The sequence below is a fragment of the Canis lupus genome, chromosome 12, assembly GCF_003254725.2.
Source record: "Canis lupus dingo isolate Sandy chromosome 12, ASM325472v2, whole genome shotgun sequence".
NCBI classification, from domain to species: Eukaryota; Metazoa; Chordata; class Mammalia; order Carnivora; family Canidae; genus Canis; species Canis lupus.
The window spans coordinates 19,223,040-19,247,213 of record NC_064254.1 but is presented as its reverse complement, the minus strand read 5'-3'; the positions used below and the strand labels follow the sequence as shown (position 1 = coordinate 19,247,213).

Below are 24,174 nucleotides of genomic sequence, written 5' to 3'. Positions count from 1 at the left end.
CACTTGTGTGTGCAAGAGTGTGTGGGTGTGTGCGCACATGTGTGCATGTGTGTTAACAGGGTACATAATGCATGATCCCTCAGAAACATTCCCATCCACTGGGGTAGAAAAGATTTGAGCTACAGAGTTTCTCTCTGTCTCCATTCAAAGCATCAGAATATCATTCTGACGAGATAGGAAGGGAAGGTGCTATCCTTATATATTATATATAAGGATACATACATCCTTCCCTTCCTTTTCTTTCACTCAAAGAGAGATTATAAATAAATAAAAAGGAAATACAATCCATCTTCTATCATGTGATCCTGTCTGACTGGATTGTAACTCTCAGTTACCTAGAGCTCTCCTGGTTAGCCTGGCAGTGTGTGCCTGTGGAAGACACTTTTGCCAGTGGTGGATGTAGCCAGGAGAACCACAGGTGGGGGCAGGGGGCTGATATTCCATGTGGTGAAAGCATGAACCCAGAGGAAAGGAAGGATACAGGTGGACTTTTAAGTATATATTTCCTCCTCCTGTTGTATGTTTTGTAGAAATTGTCTGTTAAAGTGTTTCTGCTCAAGAGAGAAGAGTAACAGAGACTGTGCCTTAATTAACTTTGTATCCAAAAACTTCCATGTAGTACCTGTCAACCTGTAGGTACTCACTCAATAAATAGTTCTTGTTTGAATGAACACATAAGTAGATGAGTGAATGTCACTGGGCCTCCATTTCTTCATCAGTAATCTGGGGACAACACCACCTCCCTCTGGGTTTCTGTGAGCATTTTGTATTATAATACACACAAAGTGCCAAACTCATAGAAGGTGCTCAATTGGATGCCCATCCAATGCCCCACAACTTAGGACCTGATGGAAACTAGGGATATGGTTGCACCCAGCCAAAGAAATATGCAGATTTCAGTGAAGTATTCATCAGGCGTCACTACTGTCTAGTACGACTTTAGGTTTTTGAGGACTTGTTTTTCCCCTGTGAACTAGGGACATATGTGATTTAAGTGAGTATGGTCATTGATGTTAGAATAAATGCCTATAAAGATTTTTTTTCACCATTTGTATGTGAATCTTTGTTTTTGCCTCTGGGTATCTTCATCTTCTCCAGTGGTACCTCGACACTCCAACATGACGCCCTATTTTCCATTTTCCATTCCAAGCCCACTTTTTACTCCTATCCATCCTTCCCTGCCCCAAGACTACATCAGTGGGCTCCCTTGCTGGCTTCCACTGATTGGATTCAGCCAACACAGGTGGGAGCAGGAGTGTGGCTCGGGATGGCACTGGCAGGGGACTGAAGGATCATAGGAGAATGGGAGGAACATCATGTTCAGGTGTTTGTACCCCAAATTATCTTCCTGCTGAATCATCCCAGGTTGACTATCTGTGTACACCAAAAGCTACAATGTCTGTCATACTGTCTTCTATGCAGGTCCTGATAACTCCTCACTCCTCTTTCCCATTCAGTTGAAGGTTGGTAATGGCTCCCTTGCTCCCACTTGGCCATGAGGGGCTGTGGTATCTCTGTTCCTCCTTTACTCTTTGTAAAGAGTCTGCATTAAATTAATCTCCATTGTAGCTTATGTGTGTCATCTTTTCCTGTTTTAATCCTAATGATAGAGTATCTTTGCTTCTAATCTTCTTTTTTAGATACTATTTTCTTTGTGAAATATATTATCAGTATAATGACTATGGTAGGCAGAGCAATGGTCCCCAAATGTGTCCAGCCCTAATCTACAGAATCTATGAACATGTTACCTTATAAGACAAAAAAGGCTTTGCAGATGCAGACACTGAGTTGAGGAGACAATGGGGATTACCTGGATTGGCCCACTATAACCACATAAGTCCTTAAAGAGCAAAGAACCTTTCCTGGTTGTGTTCAGAGGGAGATGTAAGTATGGAAAAAAAGATTGTAAATATACATTGCTAGCTTTGAAAATAGAGGAAGGAGGCCATGGGCCAAGGAATCAGGTGGCCCCTAGATGCTGGAAAGTGCAAGGGAATGTGTTCTCCCTTAGAGCCCTCAGAAAGGAGTATAGCTGTTGACACTTCGACTTGAGCCCAGAGACAACTATGTTGAACTTCTGACCTATAGAACTGTAAGATAATCAAGTTGTATTGTTAAGTTATTACTAAGTGTGTGATAATTCTCATGAATGCAACAGGAAACTAATAAAACAATATAAATATTCTTTGGGATCCAGTCCAAAGATCTTCTACTCACTCAGGAAATGATGGTCACACAGGTACCTGGATAATACTAAGTACCACTAATGAAAGGGCCAAGAAAAAAATAATACGTACAAAATTTGAGAGACAGTAAGAAGCTCTTCTGTAGAAAAATGTTTCTCCTGCTGCTCATATATGAAACAGCACTATTATACAGTTAATTTTCATAAAGGTAATACTTGCTATTAAAAGGCAAATGCCTCTGAGAAAGTTGGTGCATTAACACTTACCAGTTATTAGCACCATAGAGAGAGGTCGATGAATGTATAAATGTAAACTATTACTGTTATTAATAAGACTCACTACAAGAGTAGTAAACATCTTTTTCAGAGAGGTAAATGCCTTGTCGTAGGTTCATGGAGGAATGTGATCAAAACATGCATGACTGGGATACCTGGGTGGCTCAGCAACTGAGCATCTGCCTTTGGTTCAGGGTGTGATCCTGGAGTCCTGGGATTGAGTCCCACATCGGTCTTCCTGCGTAGAGCCTGCTTCTCCCTCTGCCTGTGTCTCTGCCTGTGTCTCTGCCTGTGTCTCTCATGAATAAATAAATAAAATCTTTAAAAAAAAAACATGCATGACTGCATGTAGTGAATAGTCACGTCATCTTAGGGAAAATAGAACATGGTCATGGCAGAGGAAGATGAGGGATGAGGACAAAAGAGATTCCCAAGTTAGGAAAACTGAAAACCTAGATCCTGGGAGGTGGGTGAGGGATTAATTTAAAGAATAGAACACAAAAATGAGGATATTGGGGGGTCAGAAATAAAATACATTTGATTTCAAATTTTGTCTAGGTCTGTCCTTGACAAGGGCAATATCCCCCCTCTTTTTTTTTTAAGATTTTATTTATTTATTCTTGAGAGATACAGAGACAGAGGCAGAGAGAGAAATAGGCTTCCTGTGGGGAGCCCAATGTGGAATTTGATCCCAGGATCCCGGGATCACACCTTGAGCCAAAGGCAGACACTCAACCACTGAGCCACCCAGGTGTCTCGGGTAATATCTTCTTAATAGCCCATAAAACCCCCTCTGTTGCACCCACATCTTTCTGTGCTGTGTTTTCTTATTAGGCTTGATTTGACCCATTTATTCAACAACAAAAATTTACTATTATGTGCTTATCAATATGTGAAATGTGGACATTTTAGAAATAAAATGCAACATAGTCCCTACTCTCCAGATTTGCTCTAGCAGAGCAAAAAGCATGTGTGTCTGTAGTAAGGAGATAGAAAAAAAAAGGTGGGGGGGTGGGGGGAGTTGAGGCAAGTAGTAGATTCACCCCCACTCACACTCATGCAGGAGGGAAAATCTGAACAGTAGAGTTCTGTTACCCATTAACCCTCTACTTGCAGTAACGTGGAGGTAAGAAGACAACATATACCAAATACTAGTCTTGAGAACGATGAGGGGAATCTGCTTTAAAAAGCAGGTTGGTGACAAAATTTGAAGGCCAACATTAAGATCTTTCAAGATTTTCAAATATGCTTCCCAACAGAGCATTCTAAACCATACCAGGCTCTCAATTCTATGTTCCACTATCATTTTCTAAGTCCACAAATATGATTCAGAATGCTGACTTTCTCGCAGCACTTGGTAAAGTTTTAATGGATAGATCAATGGATAAAAAGACTATAATCAAAAATTCTAATTAATATTAGGAACTACCGTAGATCAAGAAGACAGTGACTCTAAAAACTCATTTCATATTTTTGACCCTTTGTATATACTAACCTCTTGCTTTGATTTTTATGGAAAAATATTAATTCAGTGGGCTTACACAGACATTGCCATAGTCTGGTAAGTTCATGATGGACTCAGAAGCTTGGGAAGAATTTCAAGAGAACACCTAATCCCTCCTTTTTACAAAGCTGGAGCTAATAGACAATTATCTATCTGTAAGAATGTAAATAGACATTAGACTATAAAATAGAAAATTTCTATTGATGTTAATGTGGATCAAATTTGCTAGAGAATATGAGTACTTTTAAAACCAACACATTTGAGGACTAAATCTCATCTAGTGAAAGAGGGGGTAGGGTGAAAGAAGAATAAGAGAAGTGTTAAGAAAGATAGAAACTGGGGTGCCTGGCTGGCTCAGTCAGTGGAGCATGCAACTCTTGATCTCGGGGTTGTGAGTTCAGGCCCCATGTTGAGTATAGAGATTTACTTAAAAAATAACCAAAAATAAAATAAAATATATCCCCTAAATTTATTTTTATATATACACATAAAAAATATAATATTTATGAATATTTATTTACACATGATAAATATTTATAAATATTATAAGTATGTATACATATAAGAAATATGCATTATATATATAAAAGAAAGATAACAAACCAAAAGTAAGTAGAGTGGGCAAAGTTATGACAAACCCTCAAATACTTACTTCCTTCTCTAATTTTCAGAGCTTCAAACCTTCTAAATATCATACATCAAATGAATGTCTCCTCATTGTGTTATTGGGGAACACACATTTCTTTCCATTATACTTCAGACGTTATTAATTAGTCTGGTGCAATGTTATTATAAACTGTTGTTGATTATCTGACTTTTCTGGGCATGTGAGTGATGCCAGAATGTCAGTTTTATATTAAAAAGATGTCGTTTGTGAAAACTAACTACAGAAATAAAGTATGTGTTTAATTAGGGCTTTAATCTTCACTGAGTTCATTTTTTAGAAAGGGGGTGGTGTCCTGGATGCCTATGGGCTTGATAATGTTTTCCTAAAATGGTTCGTATTCCTATAATAAGTATTAGTAAACATCCGTTTGTGTTAGTAATTAACTTTAATGGCTTGATATTATTTTACCTCTCTTGATTGTATGTTCCAGTCCAGATACTTATAAATGGTGCCATCTATATATTTTGCTGAGTTAAAAGAGAAAAAAAAAAAAGCCATATAGAACTGCCCATGTAGCAGACACCTTTGAGCTGCGAAGAGAAGGAAGAGAATTTAAAAAGTGAGAAGGAAAGAAAGGAAAGGAAACAAGACAAATAAAATCTCATCAGAGCCAGGGAGCTGGGAAAGGAGAAGAAGGCCACACAGTGTTGGACAGAGGCCAGAATCCACTAATACCAGGCCCTACGTGTGTAGAAGGGGGCTTCCGGGTCTCAGTGACTAAGGGCCATAGGCAGAGTGGTTGAGCCAGCCTAAAGCTTGAAGCTGGTTCTTTCTGTGGGGAGGGTGAAGGTAAAAGGAAATGTCAGAAAATTAAGCCCACTACTAAAGGTTGTTTTCTTTTACAGATTTCCAAGAAAAGCTTTTTTTTTTTTTTTTTTTCCCCTGGTTAGCAGGCCCCATTAATAATGAAAACCTATAGGGTACCTAGGTGGCTCAGTGGTTGAGTGTCTGCCTTCAGCTCAGGTCATGATCCCAGGGTCCTGGGATCGAATCCTGCATCAGGCTCCCCGCAGGAAGCCTGCTTCTCCCTCTGCCTATGTCTCTGCCTCTCTTTCTGTCTCTCATGAATAAATAAATAAATAAAAATTTTTTTTTTTTTTTTTAAGTGATGAAAACGTACTCTGTACTCGGTACACCCCCTTCGGCCTTCCATGGGTCAGGCCTGTGAGGTTTCCTTCTCTCTCTCTGCCATCCCTCACCTGAACACCCTCACACATGGAAAGAGTGGGGTGGCTCCTACAGAGCAGGTCGCTGGTGCTAGGTAGAGATCCATTTCCCCTCCTGTGTGTAGAAGAAGAGCCAAGAGAGTAGAAATAAAATCAAGCCTAGGGGGATGGGCCCTAGTGACTTAGAAGGGCTGAATGTGGCTGGTTTCAGAAAAACAAGTTCCTCTATCTTTTGTGAGAATAATCAGCAGGTATTAAAAAAAATAATAATCTCTTCCAAAATAGGTCAAATGTTGAAACGGTATAAAAAATTCTATTTTATTCATTTTCTTGTTCCACCCATGGTCCTGGAATGCTTGCTGACATCGCCCCACTTAGGGTTCAGATTCCAGAGAGTGCCCTTGAGTTCTAATGATAACTGTAATGATATTTTGTGGGTTCCCCACTGCTTAAACAAAGACAGAATTTATAATGTGCCTCAGAGCATCAAAAATGGATGTTAGAAAACATTAATATTACTATTTTTATCACTATTTAGTGAGCAGTGCTGGAAGATATTAATATTACCATGATCATTATTACGGTGAGATAACGAAGACGCGGAACTCCATGTGGCAAAGAGATTGTTGAGAGGGAAGAAAATGGATGAGCTTATTTTTCTCTAAGTTTTTAAAATCAGGCTCAACTGGAAAAATCATTGCAAGTGGCTAACAGAGTCAGGAGTCAGGGTAATTAAGTGGGTAAATGAGGCCCGTGTCATTTGAATTTATGCATTTTCCTTCATCCCTTTGTTTGCTCTGCCTTTCTCTTAGCTGGGTCTCCACCGAAATGTTGTTTATTCATGGAGGGCATGCCACAGTTTTTAATACTGGGGGGAAAATCTGAAACCCTTCATCCGACTGGCCAATGTGTAGACTGGAGAGAACACAAGGGGATCAAAGTGATATGAAGACAACAGGGGTTTCATTAAAATGTTCCGTACTCTGCCTGAGGACAGAGCAGTGAGAAAAGGGTGAAAAAAAAATCATCTAGCCCAAACAAGTTTAACTTAAAAAAAAAAGCAACGAACCACCTGTGGTCTCCTTGGAAACAGGCAAGCACACCCTCCAGCCACCTTTTAATGAAACCCCAGAGCCCCTTTATTAATTTATTAAAGAATCTATTTTCTGAAGATTCATAAACCACATATAACTCATATTCCAACACATCTCTACTATGCTAATGGAATGCGCGTCTATGAATAATTAATTATTTAATTAGTAATAATTAGAGGTTGTTGTATAGGTCAAATCATTGGACTGACAGCATGCTATTGTCAAAATGTCACTTAAATTAACGGAACAGCATTGAAACACAGAGTGATTCATCGTTTAGGGTGGTTACTCATCTACCCACTCCCTGCTCCACAGAGGGAAAAATGGCATTTTAAGATGTGTAGAACATGTGAGATGGAGCATTTAACATTGAGCATTCTACAGAAAGTGTGTAGCCTTCAATCCTTGGTTAGACACGTGGGACAGGGTGAGTTACAAATTCACAGGGTGAATTTGTGACATCCAGACACTACAGCAACAGTTCGTGGGTTTACACCATTTACATATCATTTCTAAGGCGCTGTCTATTGCTGGGAACTAAATGCTCGTAAAGATCAAGATGCTCAGAGTGAATAACTGTTCAAATACATTTAAGTACATCTGTTAGGTAGCTCGGGCTACATAATCCTTAACGATGATTTTTCTAAAATAAGCCAGTATTATTCTAAAATAAGCCATATTTCTAAAATATGCTCTGGACTGTGCCAGGTCTTCACACTGACTTTCGTGTGGCATTCAGTCTGAACTCCAGCCCTGCTGAGAGAGATGCTTCATCCCCACCAGACAGATAAGAGAACTGAGAACAGATCTTCCTAAGCTGTGAAGCCAGGCTTTGCACTTACTGGTCCTGTCACTCTAGCTATGTCAATCAAGCTCTTGAGGCCCCGGTTTCCTCACTTGTCACATGAAATCCAGGATAAGGATGACTTTGTGAGGATTCAATGACATGGCCCATCTAAAAAAGGCTGAGCTAAACACCTGAGTCATGATGAGTTCTCAATAAATTGTAGCTATTGCTATTTCACATTTTAAAGACCACTTTTCTACACACAGAAGAATGCCATAAGTCATACAAGGTAGACATTTATGGCCTCTTTACTCAGACCAGGAATCCAAGCCAGGGATAAGCCAGAGGTCACAAACATTTTCTGTACAAATAGAATTTTTTTTAAAAAGCAGGTAGCAGACTGGATTTGGCTGGGGAACTGTAGCTTGCAAACCCCTGGTCTAAGCCATGTTGATAGCAGGTTGGCACATAGGAAGCACTCCATGAATAGCAGCTGGACTCATGAAAGAATGAATGAATAAAAAATCTGGGACAAGACCCCAGGTCTTCATCTTAGTGCCATACTTGGCCCAGATAGCACCCCATTAACTAAATTTACAGTAACTTAAAACAGTGAAATTTACTTTTCGATTTTTTTAAAAATATATATTTATTTATTCATGAAAGAGAGAAGCAGAGACATAGGCAAAGGGAGAAGCAGGCTCCCTGCAGGGAATGCAGGGAACCCGATATGGGGCTCGATCCCAGGACTCCGGGATCACGACCTGAGCCAAAGCAAATGCTCAACCAATGAACCACCCAGGTGCCCCTACTTTTTGATTTTTATATGGGAATCTTTAAAGGATTCCCATAATGGGACCTTTGAACAAAGGAAATAGACTATTAAAAATACATAAGCTTTTATAGACTTTTTTTTAAAAATTTATTTATTTATTCATGAGAGACACACACACACACACAGAGAGAGGCAGAGACACAAGCAGAGGGAGAAGCAGGCTCCATGCAGGGAGCCCGACGTGGGACTCGATCCTGGAACTTGAGGATAATGCCCTGGGCCGAAGGCGGAGGCTCAACCACTGAGCCACCCAGGTGTCCCTTTTAGATACTTTTTGACAAATATGTACAGCCTCAGAATTGGCTTCAGCTTAGAGCTGACTGATGACAGAATATAGAAAACACTGCCTTCTAAAAAAAAAAACAAAAAACAAAAAACACTGCCTTCTATATCAAAAGAGCATAATTAATTTCGTTCATCTTTCTCCTGGTCTTCCTTCTAGGTGTAGCAAAATATTTAGAGTAGGCTGAGGTAAAGAGCCTAAAGCAGCGCTGTGCCCCTTCTCTTCTGATCCTAGCTGGAGCCCCACACTCTTCCTTGTTTTCCTTCCCCTGGTCTCCCACGATCCTGCCCTTCCTCGTGGTTTCTTCACAGCCTCCAAGATGGAGAGGCAGTAACAAACTCCTTACATAGGGAAAGTCTCTGAAGATGTGAGCAAAGCCCTGTACTTCAATTATTTAGTCAAAAGAATCATGTTAGAGGTCTAAAATAACAACAGAGCATACAGCGAATGAACCAGAATATTTGTGGAGTTTTATAAATACAAAGGTGCAGCTGCTACATTAGTGGATATAAATGAGAGAATATTTCCAATTGAAGAAGTCAAAATGAACTGGACAACAGTATCTAGGAGTCAGAATCTACTCCCAGAAGATACTTCCAGTAATTTCCATGTGTTTGTTGAAAATTTGAGCCAAGAAATTGTAACAAAGGGAAGCAAGTCATCCTTTTCCCCTATTGAAGGAATGCCAGATACCTGGGTTATTATAAATATAGCAACTAGAAAAATCTACTGAATTCCCTACTATTGAGCTATCATTTTATATGCTTTACAAATAACTAGATGCAGAAGATGTAACTGCCTATGTATAGGATTAGTGAAAAAGTAACTGTCAGGTCAATTAATTCGGCCATACAAAAGCCACATGCTCCTAAAGCACATACAAATGCAACCAACAGCAGCTGAAAGTTGAACATCACAAATACAGTGGCATAAAAAGTCAAACATTTGAGACTCCTGGATGGCTCCGCGGTTAAAACGTGTCTGCCTTTGGCTCAAGGCATGATCCTGGGATCCTGGATCAGTACCATATTGGTAGGGAAGCCTACTTCTCCCTCTGCCTATTTCTCTGCCTTTTTCTCTGTGTGTCTTTCATGAATAAAAAAATAAATCTTTTTTAAAAAGCCACACATTTATTACCTCACGGTGGTTGTGATTCGGGAATCCTGACACAGCTAAGCTATGTCCTCTGCTTAGGTGTAGAAGCAGCCAGGTCCGGGCTCCCAACAGAGACTCAGTTGAAGAAGGCCACATTTGTGCTCCCAGAGTTCACTGGCAGATTCCATTTCCCTGTATCTGAGGGATGCATGACAGCTTGCTTCTTCAAAGCTAGCAATGGAGAGAGACACACACTCTCCAGCAAGTCGGCCAGCAAGACAGTCTACGTAACATAGCATAATCCCATCACCTTTGCTAGAAGTAAATTGTCAAGTACTGCCCACATTCAAAGAATGGGATTTATACAAGGGTGCAAACGCCAAGAGTCAGGGATGATGGAGGACACCTTCAAATCTGTCTGTCGTGACTATATCATGTTTCACAATAGAAATATGCTTTGAGGGTTACCTGGATGGCTCAGTGGTTGAGCGTCTCTCTCTGTGTCTCTCATGAATAAATAAAATCTTTAAAAAGAAAAGAAAAGAAAAAGAAATATGCTTTGAACATGAAAACCTTATATATACCAGCTTTGTAACCCTAGAAAAGTTTCTTAACATCTCCAGAATTCACTTCCTCTTATGAAAATTATAGACAATAACACTGCGTTAATAAGGTCATTGCATCTAAAATATATGTGAATGTGCTTTGTAAACACTAACTTCAGTGAACATGAAGTGGTCAACCAGGTTCCCCTTTTCTTTGCATCTTTCTCTATCTTACATACTTTCTACTTATATTTTCATTAGACCTAAATCTCTAGGATAACTAGATTCTGAATCTAATATCTAAGGAGATTTAAACTTAAAAATTCTGGGATGATACCTGTAATCCATACCAAAGTATGAATAAGTAATTTTAAAGGACAGAGTTTTCCCCTCCAGAGAGATTTTGGGTGAGTGGGATCAGCCCCACATTTCTCTTCCTGTGTGGTCGTTTTGGGGGCCCATCATGTGGCCAAGGCTGGTAACCAGTTGCTAAAGATCCATGTTTCCCTTGCGTGGTGTGGGGTTGTGGCTGGGTAGCAGCCTGGCCTGAAATCAAATTTTGTAGCCCTGCCTTATATGTGGGCAGAACTCTGTGGCTGGGTGCTGACCAATGGAATGTGGGGGGGAAATGATGCACATCACTTCCAGGCCAAGACCGAGAAAACTTCCAGGAGATCCTCCACTCTCTCCTCCCCACTTTTCCACTGGATGCTGACACATTCAGAGTGACTTTGGAAGCTCAGTTTGAAAACAGCAGTCTCTGTCATCTCCATGTCCTGTGTAGAACATAGTTCCCTCCATCACTGATTAGACTTTAAGTTGAACAAGAAATAAATTTGCATTACGGTAAGCCACAGATTTCTGTATTTATCTGTCCTACCAGCCAATGTTGCCTTCATATGTACATACCTTAAAAAGGGATCGGAGGGATTTTTTAAAATACATATACTTCCTCTAACACAGTGCTTCTCAAACTTTAATATGTATAAAATTGACCAGGGGTCCTGTTAAAATGTTGAGTCTTATTTGGTAAGTTTAGAGGAGGGTCTGACTTGCTGCATTTCCGAACAGGCTCTGACATGATGCTGAGATTGGAACACACTGGTAGTAATAAGGTTCCAACACAATGGTTCTCAAACTAGGGTATCAGAATGCCCTGAAGGGCTTGTTAAGATATGGATTGCTGGGTTCCTTTCCAGAGTTCTGAGTGAGGCCCAATAATTTGTATTTCTAACAAGTTCCCAGACAAGGCTGGATGCTGTTGGTCCAGGGAGCACATTTGAGAACCACTGCACTAAGCAATTCTGGTCCACACCCTTTCCTGGCTTCTGTGAGAGTCATTAGTCCTCAGGTCAGTGCATCATTTATTACAAGTATGCTGAATAAGAAAAGAACCCTTACGGACCAATACCTTCAAGTATTTATAATCACCTGGTGTACTTTTTTAAATTGTTTTTTGTTTGTTTTGATTTGTTTTTTAAAATACTGATTCCCAAGTCCCAGCCCAGACAAATTTAATCTGAATCCTGGAGGGGAGGGCAAGTATTGGGCATTAATGTTTTTTTTTTTAAAGCATCTCATGTAATTCTATTAGGCAACTAGGGTTTAGAACCACTGCTTTACAGAAATGCCAAGTGTTAGCAATCTGAGAGACAGACTCTTGCTATTCCTTAAACTGTTAACTATTGATATGAAGACCAGGCTTATCTAATTCTCTCTCTAACCAGTGGGAGAGAGCTCAACTTCTTGAACATATGGTTTGTATCAACACTATTTGATTAGGTAACTCTCCCCCCGCCCCATTGCCTTTGACAAGAAGTTAAGTGAGGCTGAATTGATACAAAAGAAACTCAAGGGAAGTTCTCTAATTAAAAAAAAAAAAAATGCAGGTGAAAGCTAATGAGAACAGGAAAGAAAGGGGGGAAGGAGAGAAATAAGGGATGACTGGCTGTCTGGAGACACACAAAGAGAAAAAGGAAGAAAAGGGAAGAGAAAGATGCATGCAGTAGTTTTTTCTGGGGAAATGGAAATTATTTTGCTCCAAGTCAAGAATTATTTCCTGATTCTGTCAGAAACCATTTAGTAGTTATGCACATTGGTGCTAACTAGAGTGGCTAGAGTTGGACCTCATAGTGCTCTGCTATTAACAAAACCAGGTCAAGAAAGATGTGGCAGTAGATTCCTTTGGAACGGACACCAAAGGAGAGGTTTTCAGCAAAGACAATGACTCAGGGTGATTAAAGTACATTCATATTTCTCCACAATCAATTGCAGAAACCACTCACTTCCTGGCATACACGAGCTACCAAATTATTCAGTATTATAGGAAGACCTCATCTTCTGAGATGCCCATACATTTTTCCTCACTGAGGGTTTAATGGATAATGGGTGTGATTGGTCACATCCTATCCTTGGGGTCACTAGCTGTGCACTATTCTGAATCAAGTGGGAGGTAGTACTCCAATCGTCATCTCAATGCCTTATCCTGACCCCTATGCCTGACAAGATCTCATCTTCCCAGTAACATCCCACGTAGCCAGCACATGAAGCCAATAAACAAGTCACATGGTGGCCCTTCCCAATGGAATTTTATGAAATTAAAAGGAGGTGGGGACAAAACAGCACTATGGTCAAGGGCATAGGCATTGAGTTTATTCTCATCAGGCTTTCAGTTGTGATTATGTGACTTATTATCTGTGAGAATCTGACCAAATTTCTACCTCTCCCCATGCCTATAGCTTCAGCCACTAGACATCTGGTTGCAAATTATTTGCATAAAAATTAAAAGAAATGATAATTCATACTTGTAAAATACCTAGATATACCTAGACAAAGGATTATTTCCTTGTGAAGGTATTAGCAAATATCTCCCACAATATTTATGTTTTAAATATATAATAAAATACCACAATAATAGTATAAACAAAATATTGAGGAAGCTTTAAAAATGGGGGATCTGGGAAGTGGGGTGGGGCAGTTAATCATGAGAAAAGTGAAAGCAGGTGGGAGTGAGCCAAGGTCAGGAGCTAGATATGGGCAAATGCATGGTCCAAACCAAACACGTGAAATACCAAGAACCCAAGTTCTAGAGATTACTGGCAACTAAGATGGGCAGGAGGTGGTAAAGAGCAGGACAAGATACACAACATTGTAAGGACTGGTTTGTTGTCCAAACTCTTACTGATTCAGGGCCCAGAGAAGAGAATATCACATGGGGTCTATTCCTCATAAAGACACAACACAAGGTAAAGTGATCAAAAGGCTGAGCATTAAGACTTCAGCAAATGAATGTTGTTTGTTGTTGTTGTTGTTGTTGTTTAATGAGTGTTTATTGCACATCAAGGCTTAGAAGTTGACCTTTCAATATTAAAAATACTCCTGAAAATTGAAGAAGAATATCCCTTGGGGGATAACTGAGCTCCCTGTGCCCTGCATGTTCAGAACTTCTCTGAGAGAGCCTGACCTGAGGTTCTCCCTATGCTAGGAACTCTTTTGTCCAAAAGCTTTGCATGTCAGGCAAGACAACTATCTGGTTCACTGCTTACCAGTTCCTGGCTCACCAGTGCCTCTTATCTCTTTCCTTCTGGGTTTAATCTCCCTCATACCTACTTTAGAATATCTCATTCAGCAACTTTCTGTGAATGGACATCACTCAGTCTTTGTCTAAATGGATTTCTAAAGATGCACTTTTCCCCCCACTCAGTTCTATGAACACATTCCTCTTATTATCTTCTTACCTTCATTTTGTTGATGAGAAATCCTTTCTACATATAAATGTTCCTTCCTCGGTTCTTCTTTACTTCATATTTAGTCTCTTGCAGTTTTTCCAAGATAAGTCTTTGTGTGGATGTATTTTTATTTATCCTGCTTGGTACTCGTTTTACTTCTTAAGGTTCATTTTTGTCACCTGCTTTAGTAAATTTTCACTCATTATTGGTTAAATGTGGTCTGATCACCACTACCCTTATTTTCTGATTCTTCTCAATTTATGCCTCAGCCTCCACATCATTTTGTTTTTCCTCTCAGTGCTGCATTTGTTTTTTTGGTTTTTTTTTTTAAAGATTTATTTATTTATTTATTTATTTATTTATTTATTTATTTATTTATTTATTTATTTGAGAGTGTGAGCTGGGGGCCAAGAGAGGCATGAGCAGAGTGAGAGGGAGAAAGAATCTTAGGCAGACTCCCCACTGAGGGAGGAGCTCATCTCACAACCCTGAGATCATGACCTGACCTGAAACCCAGGGTCGGAAGCTCAACTGACTGAGCCACTCAGGTCCCCCTCCATGCTGCATTTTGAATAATTGCCAAAATATGTCTTCCTGTTCATTAATGCTTTATCTAAGTTTAATCCAGATGTTTAACACATCAAATTTAGGTTTCATATGATTTCAATGACTATACTTTTTGTTTCCAGAAATTGTGTTTGGATCTTTTTCAAATATGCGTCTTCTAGTTCATAATGGGTTCTTTTCCCTATGGCTTCCATGCTATTTTAATTATTTAAAACATTCTTAAAGTCTCTTTGGATTTTCCCACTATCTTGATATTTTAGGATCCATCATTTCCTCATGTGGTTTATAATTTTTATTGTGAACTTACCTTACGAGGTTTTATTCCCTCCTGGCGGGCTGGAAATTGTGGCAGTCTTGCTATGGAGAACTTTGCATTTGTTTCTTGCTGGCACTCTAGGAATTTCTCTGGTGCAGGATACATTTTACATTAATTTATACCCCTGAGGAAAGTCCTGTAGTGAAAATGCATGTAGTGAAAATTATAGTCCACACCCACAGCTTGTGCAGGCAAGCCTAGTTTTTAAATTTCTCTTAGAAGACTCTCTGTCCACCCATAGCCCAGGGCAGAAAAATACATTCAGGTCACTTCCCTGTGCTGGTAGGAAGAATCCTTCTAGTGCTATCACTTAAGGGTTCTGACTTTACGTAAGTTCAACTTCTCTATCTCACACAGGCTTAACACCACATCGCTTGGCCTTATTTGGGTGTAGAAGCCCAATTCCTTAGCCCTTAAAGCCTCTATCCAATCTGATATATCCCTTTTTAACATTGATGACATCAGTTCATGAGATTTGTGTTCTGGCTCTAAATTCCCTTTCCATTTGTGACACCAAGGGGACTTTTCCCTTACTTCCTCCCTTTTTCTTTCTTTCTTTCTTTCTTTCTTTCTTTCTTTCTTTCTTTCTTTCTTTCTTTCTTTCTTTCTTTCTTTCTTTCTTTCTTCTTCTTCTTCTTTCTTTCTTCTTTCTTTCTTTCTTTCTTTCTTTCTTTCTTTCTTTCTTTCTTTCTTCTTTCTTTTCTTTCTTTCTTTTTCTTTTCTCCTTTTCTTTTCAGCTCAGTTATATATTTAAAGGTTTAGCCAAGTCTGACACAATGGGGAAAATGAGAAGTAAGGGACAATTCGGTGATCTCTCCTAAATAACAAACTGCTTCCTTTGACACTCTTAAGTATTCTGCAACTACATGAGATCAATCTTTTGGCAATAGTGATATGAAGTGATTCTATCCTATGACTGTGATCCTATCCTATGACTGTGACCAGGCTGAAATGATGCCATGTGTTTCATTGTTGTGCCCTCACTGCCCACCACATGCCCTGCATTCATTCTTCCAAATGCAGTGCTGGTAACAGGAAGTGCTGGTGACAGAAAGGGAGCAAATCAAGAGTAGGTGGCTTCTACAGAAAGTACCCAGCTACGTATTAAAGGCAAATACTTGTCAAAGAACCAGGCACCTCATTTCAAGCCAGAGTGGCCACTACAAACCTGGCTAGGTGTCGTGAAACATTTTGTTTCCTATTGTCTCTCTTTTCTATTTTCCTGTCTCCAACCACTTCTACAGCCTGACCTGGAAGACCTCAAAACTACCTACTCTAATATTATAAAATTTCCAAGTACACCTAACTGAAGAACTTATTTGCCATTTATATCAGTCAGGATAGGTTAGGTTAAGGTGTCCTAACAGAAACCCAAGAGTGAGTGGCCTGAAACAACAAGATTTATTTCTTGTTCGTTCACATAACTTTCATCATACTGATATGTATCAATCTTCATAGTTCAAAGCAAGTCATATGGCCACAACTAACCTCAAGAGTGCAGGCACTATTCCTACCACATGCTAGAGAGAAGGACTAGAAATATTTGGGAAACAGAACTAGGATTACCACACTAACATTTTGCTTAAGGACAGAAATCCTTTGGGGACTACTCTAATTATCATTGCAGAGAAGACACTAGGCAGTGCTGTTTCTGGAGAGAGAGCTGCCAAAGAAGAACACCATGGCAGCCCTTAGCAACTTACTAGGCTTCAGACCAACTCTAAACAGCTAGGGGCTGGAAAGGGCATATACTATGTATTACATACACCTTGTCATAACTGTTTTAGCTTATTTGATTCAGAGACCCTCCACAAAACTAGACTTTTCTTTTTTCTTAGGCTAACTTTTCATATAAAACAGTCATATTTCCTCCTCAGAACTACAAAGTTTATGGTTTATGAGTCAGTTTAGCTGTATATTCTGAGAAGAAAATATCACTATCCTCATTTTATATATGCTCAAATTAAGACTAAGAGAAGAGGTAAAATTAGGTTTTCCTCAGTTTGCTCACCTGTCAAATGGAACTAATCCTATATACCTTGTAGGTCTCTTGTGGAAGAGACAGATATAACATATATAAAATTTACCCAGGATGTGAGTACTCAGCAAATATTCATTCCCTTTCCAGTTCAGAGATATGGGAGATCAGTCAGGGATAGACTGGCTGGTTTCTTAACAAATGTGATGAGACTTGAGCTACAGCATTTCACTTCATATAAAAGATTTTTTTTTTAAGATTTTATTTATTTATTTATTTATTTATTTATTTATTTATTCATGAGAGACACACAGAGAGAGGCAGATACATAGGCAGAGGGAGAAGCAGGCTCCCTGCAAGGAGCTGGATGCAGGACTCCATCCTAGGACCCTGGGATCACGCCCTGAGCCGAAGGCAGACACAACCATTGAGCCACCCAGGTGTCCCCGTATAAAAGATTTTATTTTATTTTTTTAAAGATTTTAATATTTAGTAATATTTAAAATCAGCCACAGCAACGACAAAAAAATCATATGTACCCAGCTCTTAAAAGGACATTACTTCTTACAACATAAAAAGTATTTAAAAATAGCATTACTATGTGTGCGTTTCCTTACAAATATTAACTCATTTAATCTCACTATATGAGATAGGTGACCATTGCTGTTATAATTTTATAGGTGATGACAGTGGGGCACAAAGAGGTTAAGCTATTGGCCCAAGGTCACACAGAGATGAACTGAAATTTGAACCAATCTGGCTCCAAAATCCATGCTCTTAACCAGTAGAATTTCCTAATGCAGCAAACAGAGTCTATTTAGAACTACAACTCCACATGAAAAACTGATTATTTCTACTGCTCAGAAGCAGTAAGTAAGTGGTATGTAGCATCCCTAACAAAACTGGGATGTGGCACCCTCTTCCTTCTTGATATCACCTCCTCACACAGTGGGAGGTGTCTCAGGCACACTGTGATCCTGGTGACTGATGAGTTGGAAGGCAGCAGTGTTTTAAAATCCATATGTCACTTTTCTTTTAACATCTGAGTTTCCACAAGTTCTTATCTACAGATGGCTATGAAATTTACAGACGTTTTTAGTACCTATTAAGTATTTTATGCAATCTTTAATACCTTGCATCACAACTGGATCAAACATACTGCAATCCTATTTATTGGGTGAGCAGCCTAAGCACACTGTAACAACTGGGCTGGAATTTTAATTTATTTCACTATTTAGATATGGCCTGTCTTCCTTTTAACTCTACAGATGCTACAAAGAAAACCTGTAGATCTAATTTCAATGAATTGCACAAGTAAATGTACTATTAAAATAATTAATAATTATCCAGAGATTGGCCAGATAATTCAGTGTCTAATTCTCTGTCAAGTCTTTGTCAAAGTCAAAGAGTCCTTTGTTCATTTCCTTGCGCACTGGGTTTCATTTCTGAGGTCATTTCTAAATGGTTCTAGACAGATATTTTTGTGAAGTGATTGGGGACGTAAACAGCCAAACAATAACTTCCCAGAATTACATAAAAACCAGGAGGTATTCTATATGTTGGCAAATCGAACTCCAATTAGAAAAAAAAAAAAGCAGGAGGTATTGACTGAGAGAAACTGCCCAGGTTGAGAAGCCTTCCAATGAGAATTTCTGCCAAAGGAGACCACTAAATAAGTAATCTGTGACATTCCTTTATTTGCATAAGCACTTCACCCCCATACAGGTGACTATTCCAAGAGAAATTAAAAGTGAAAGAAATATATGGAAAGAGACCTAGAGTATATTTACCACTGCCTAGAAAGGAAATCTAAAGTAAATAAAACACAGCCAGGCCCTCCAAAAACACAAAACTCAAAAAGCTCCTCCTTAATTGGCATTCAACCAATTAATTTTAATTAGACCTCAAGCCCCTCCTACTTACCACCCAGTGGTTGAGGGGTTAATGGAATTAGGGAGGGCTACCAGGATAGCTGATGAGTGATTCTTGCATGAATAATAATTCCTGAGTGGGAGTGAGATGTGCCACCTCCCTCCCCATCTCAAGGTACTTCAGGCTCAACTGGATATAAAAATTAGACGGTGTTCTTTCTGCTTCATACATCACCCAGCAGAACACAGCTGGCTGTTTGGCTCCGGGGCAAACACATTTGAATAGACAAAAATACAGGCTATGTTAGGGTAACTTGACTGAATTGCCCTTCAACCTGAATTTTCTTATTCGTTTTTTTATTTATTCATTTAATTGTTTGACAAGGTAGGAGGACTTTGAAAATTTCAGTTCCCACAACACCCCTTCTTTCAATAAGAAGCATTTCTATTCTGAAATCTTGTTTTATCATTGATCAATAACCACAGTCAGCATCATCTCCACGGATATGAATCTCAGAATGACAAGGGAGCTGCTGGGTTCTGAATTTAAGAAGGCTTCATTCAAAGTGGCAACAATCCAGGCTTATTCAATGTACCTCCCCCTTCTTCTCTTCCAACTTTTAGGAATCATCATTGCTTTACAGGCCTAATGCCAGTCTATAAAGTTATAATCTCCTATAAAGCCTATGAAAAGTATCCCTGTAAGAACCACCTGCCCCTCTTGGGGTTGTGGGGAGCTGCCCTGCTCACTTAGGGACAGCTTGGTCTGCTGCCAAGTTGAAGATTTTACTGGCTGACCATTGTTCAAAAGTAAACACAGGATTTTCAGAGGGCAGGGGAGATGAATGCTGGAAGATAAAAAAATAAAATAAAAATAAAATTTAAAAAGGAGAAAGGGAGGCATATAAAAGAAAAAAAATGGGCCCCTGGAATTGGTATTTCAGTGCTCTTGCCTCTTCTTTCCTGTAGCCAGGATGAGTAAAGGAACAAATCTCCCATTTTATCAAATCACAACACAACTCAATGGAAAATAAAAGAATTTACCAGCCCTGCTCCCAGAACTTTGTAGGAGAGAACACTAATAGATTGGCCTTACAGACTTCACTAGAATCAGATTAAAGAGATGAAAGAAATAACAGGGGGACAGACTCTACCAAAACAACAACAAAATTCTTTTCCCCAACTGTGATGAAATTGACTCTAGTCTTATGCAAAAATGTATTTGATAACAGCTCTGATGCTTCAGGGCATGTGAACAATTGCTGAAATACATAAGAGAGAGGGAGAAATTGTGGGTTCCTCCCACAAAGAGAAAACTACTCTAAGAGTTACGTAATTAAATTTAGATGCATATTAAGATTATAATTTTTAACTTTAAAAAGACCAAAGTTGTTCCTTTTTAAAAGTAATCTATGCATGATTTGTAAGCCCATGTGATGCTTCTGCACCTTGAATGTTGTCTTATAGTAGAAGAGTTTGTTCATTATTTTACTCTGGGATATGTATGTCTATGTATATATTATGCACATGCATACACACTTTAATGAATACTTTCTGTGCACACAAAAAAAGACATTATCTTTGCATAAAAGCACATATAGTGTCAATAAAATTATTATATTAAATTATCAAAAAATATTTTTGAAATCTACATTTATTTTCTTCCCTCCCTGCATCTTTTAAAACTTTACTCTTAGATAAACTAGTATTGACACCTCAAAATAAAGAGAAACCAATGAGTATCATGATTGCATAACTATTTTGCTCCTTCTAGTTCTAGCAGTTGATCCAAAACCCTAAAAAAAAATCTGTTTTAAATCCATAAATGAGTTTTTGCATGACACAGGAGTGTAGGGATTTGGGCCAGAGAATATGTGGCAAGTAAAAACGAGTTTTTACATGGTGCCAGCAGAGTGGATATTTTCAGAACTGGAAGGTGGCCAAGAGTGTGGATCCAGGAAATTGGAGGGGGGTTGTCTATTGACTCCTGCAAAGAGATAACCTCTGTATGCCTGGAGGATTTGGATCTATTCAGTAATTGGTTTTGAAGACAGAGGGGGATGAATCCTTGACACCTCAGTTTATTGTAGTGATTCTCAATGGAGAGAATAATAACATGATACTTTCAAAACTGCACATGGTTCTACCCATCCCAGAGATTTTAATAGTCTCTATTCAGGAAAACATGTACCCCAACAGCAAAATCCTCTGGAACTTTGTTGAGTGGAATCAGAATCACAGGCTCTCATAGTTAAGAAGGAGTCAAGGAATCACAGAGCCCAGACCTTTGGGATAGGCATTGCCATGAGGTTCTAGTAAGGGTTATTTTTTTTTTTAGCAGTGTCCACAGACACTCACTTGACAGGGCTCTCTACAGACCCTGGCCTTTTGCTTCCACTACTTCTTTGCTGCCAATGCCTACCTTGCCGTTGCTCTCCTTCTCCACTCCTCTGATCTCTCCATCTTACTGTACCTACTCTACCATCCCAAATCTAACCCTCTTTTAAGACTAGGCTCACAGATCACCCTCCTTAACTTTCCATGTCTGAGTTAAAGGCTTCTTCTTCCTGTCCTCCTGGCACCCCAGGTTCCTGTCTATGCACGTTAGCACCTCCTATAATTGATTTGTTTATTTACTTGCTTATGTTCCCATTATACACTGAGTTTTGTAAGGTCAGGGAACAAGTTTTATTTGCCTTTGAAATCTTCCTCTTAGTAGGTCCAGTGCAAAATAAACAGAAGTATTTATGGAAATAAACTAAAATTCTAAAACAGGTTTTTAAAGATACAAAATGACAATTTAAAAAGACATAGCAAAGAAGAAAGAGGAGAGAGAGGAACTTGAATTATTCAATGATCTTAAGTAATCACATCTAGGAAATATCATAACTATGAGCTATAAATTATTGTCAAAACTATACTTGAAAATGGAGTACAGATGACTACCAAACAGAATATTCAAGTAAATATTAAAGGTAATCTAAATAGATACTACTGAATTGGATATTTTGCCTTTGCATACATTCAATTTGGCATGACTTTCATTGTTTAAACAGGTGCACTTTCTGTTATCCCTTGCATCACCAAAGCCACAACAACCTAAGGTGTGGGAAGATTTCTGGAGTCTCTATGATCCTCTGTCTTTCCATTTTTTTCCTGGCTATGCCAAGCCTGAATGACATGGCTCACCCTACTCTGTGAATTTTGTTTGGGAAGATGGATTAGGTGAGTTTAGAAGACAGAGATGGAGAAACAACTAAATAGTTAATATCCACCAAGTGCCTGCTATGTGCTACAGAAATTTCCAAAGAATTCTACGTATACCAACAAATGTAAGCCTCATGGTGACTACTCAAGATCAATGTTTGCATCACCAGGTAAGGAAACCAAACCCTAGGAGTCATTCTTCTAGAACTACACAGCAGGTGGAGAGCAGAGACGAAATAGAATCGAGGCCTACCTGACCTCGTAATTCATGTAGGATTCCTATGCCCTGTGACCCCCAGTCCCACCGTCAGACTGGTCCAGGGAGAGTAATGTCCACCACTAAGGGCTGACACAGGAATCCCCTTCTACTGAGACAACACACAACAGAAATATTCAACTATACTCACAAAGGAGTTATATGACATAGTGAATATATTAATCTGAGGTGATAAATCTAGAAAATTGCACATATAAATTCATTCATTCAACCTTTATATCCATGTCTTCATTATAGGAGATCATCCTTCCTGCATCTTATACTGAGAAAGAGGATTTAATCCCATCACGTTTAATAGAATAACTGAATGAGTGATTTTACTCCTTTTATGTTATGTTTAAAGTGTATTGTGGTTTGTGATCATTTCCTCTTTTCCCTTTCTTAATATTTTTTGGCTTAAGTCTCTACTCATTTCCTTTCTCTCTGTTAATAATTTGGAAATTGCTTTTTAATGTGAATAGTTATTATTTTCTCATTCCTATGATATCAAACTTTTATTCTTCTATTATTATATTTGGGTTTGAGATGCAGGCTTCCAACTCCTCCTCATTGCACTGCAGCTCAACAAGATCAAATATTCCTTCCAGAGTCATTTTCCTATGTCCCATCCTTCCTCCCAACTCTTAGATTTTGTTGAGATAAATTTTAGTTCCAGGTTATTGGCTTTGTTTTCTCCCACAACAGAATGCCTCCCCTGTTTCGAAAACTCATTATTTAACAAATATATTTTTTTCTGACAGTTCTCAACCATTTATGTTAACTTCCATATTGCATGATTTGCTGCAGATTGTGCAGCAAAATTTTCACTTTTCTCCATTTTTACCTTGCGATCATGGATTAATCAATTATGTAAAATATTTTTGTGAATTTTTCCCTAGATCAAGGCATCTTCATTTAATTTCTCTCACTTTGTTCTAAGTGGTCACTGTTATTTCATGACCTTGGACTTCCAGAATTGTAGATGAAAACTCTCATACTACTCTAATCCCTTCTTCTATGTACATGAATTGTTCTTTCTGGGAAGAAACTCATGATACTTTCCATTTATCCTCAGATTAAGTCATATCCTGGTTGTGTGTCTTTTATTTAATTCTGCCTGAGACTAAAGTCAGCTCAGTCAATTTCCTCATTCAAGTTCTTCTGAAATGAGAGACATTTTCTTCTATGGTCTACATAAATATCCCCCTTACTGTCTCTGGAACTCCCACTGATGACATGTTAGTCTTGAACCTGCCCTCTCAGCCTCCTGCTCTCCCCTCGTGGTTTCTTTATCTCTGCCTATTTGTGGGATGAGCTGTTTCATCTGTTGATCTTCCACACTCCACTTCTGTTTCCAACTCCACTTCTGGTCTATCTTTTTCTTTTTAAGATTTATTTATTTATTTTTAGAGGGGGAGGGACAGAGGAGCAGAGAGAGTCTCAACCAGACTCCCCACTGAGTGCAGAGCCTCACGCAGGGCTCAATTACATGACCTTGAGATGATGACCATGAGACCATGACCTGAGCCAGAACCAAGAGTCAGACACTTTAACCAACTGAGCTACCAAGGCATCCTCAACAGGGTCTATCTTCTTTTTTCAAATCCTCTATTGGACTTTTTAAGTCATGGACCATGTTTCCTAAATTCAAAGCAGAAGTCCTTTTTTATGCTCCAATTTTATTCACTTGAGAGTTCTAATGTTTTTTATGAAAGATCTTACTTGGCACTTTTTATTGTCTCTACCTCAATGGGGGCTACCTGTTCCAGACAATCAGATGGGTTTTCCCCCTCAGATTGCTAGTGCACTTGAGT

At 39.0% G+C, this 24,174-nt stretch overlaps 1 long non-coding RNA gene across 13 annotated transcripts in view; it reads right to left on the bottom strand.

Moving 5' to 3' along the window:
• The window catches only part of LOC112641730 (uncharacterized), a 126,623-nt gene that overhangs the window by 64,660 nt on the left and 37,789 nt on the right, over positions 1 to 24,174 (bottom strand). For 9 of the 13 annotated variants that reach the window (XR_004804310.2, XR_004804312.2, XR_004804307.2 and 6 more), the window contains 2 exons: positions 15,040 to 15,184; positions 14,175 to 14,344 (listed from right to left, as the gene is read on the bottom strand). This is a non-coding gene — a long non-coding RNA (uncharacterized LOC112641730). Of the gene's footprint in view, positions 1 to 5,040; positions 5,163 to 14,174; positions 14,348 to 15,039; positions 15,185 to 24,174 lie in introns of all 13 variants that reach the window. The other 4 variants (XR_007401173.1, XR_003124801.3, XR_003124805.3 and 1 more) reach the window with 4 other exon arrangements.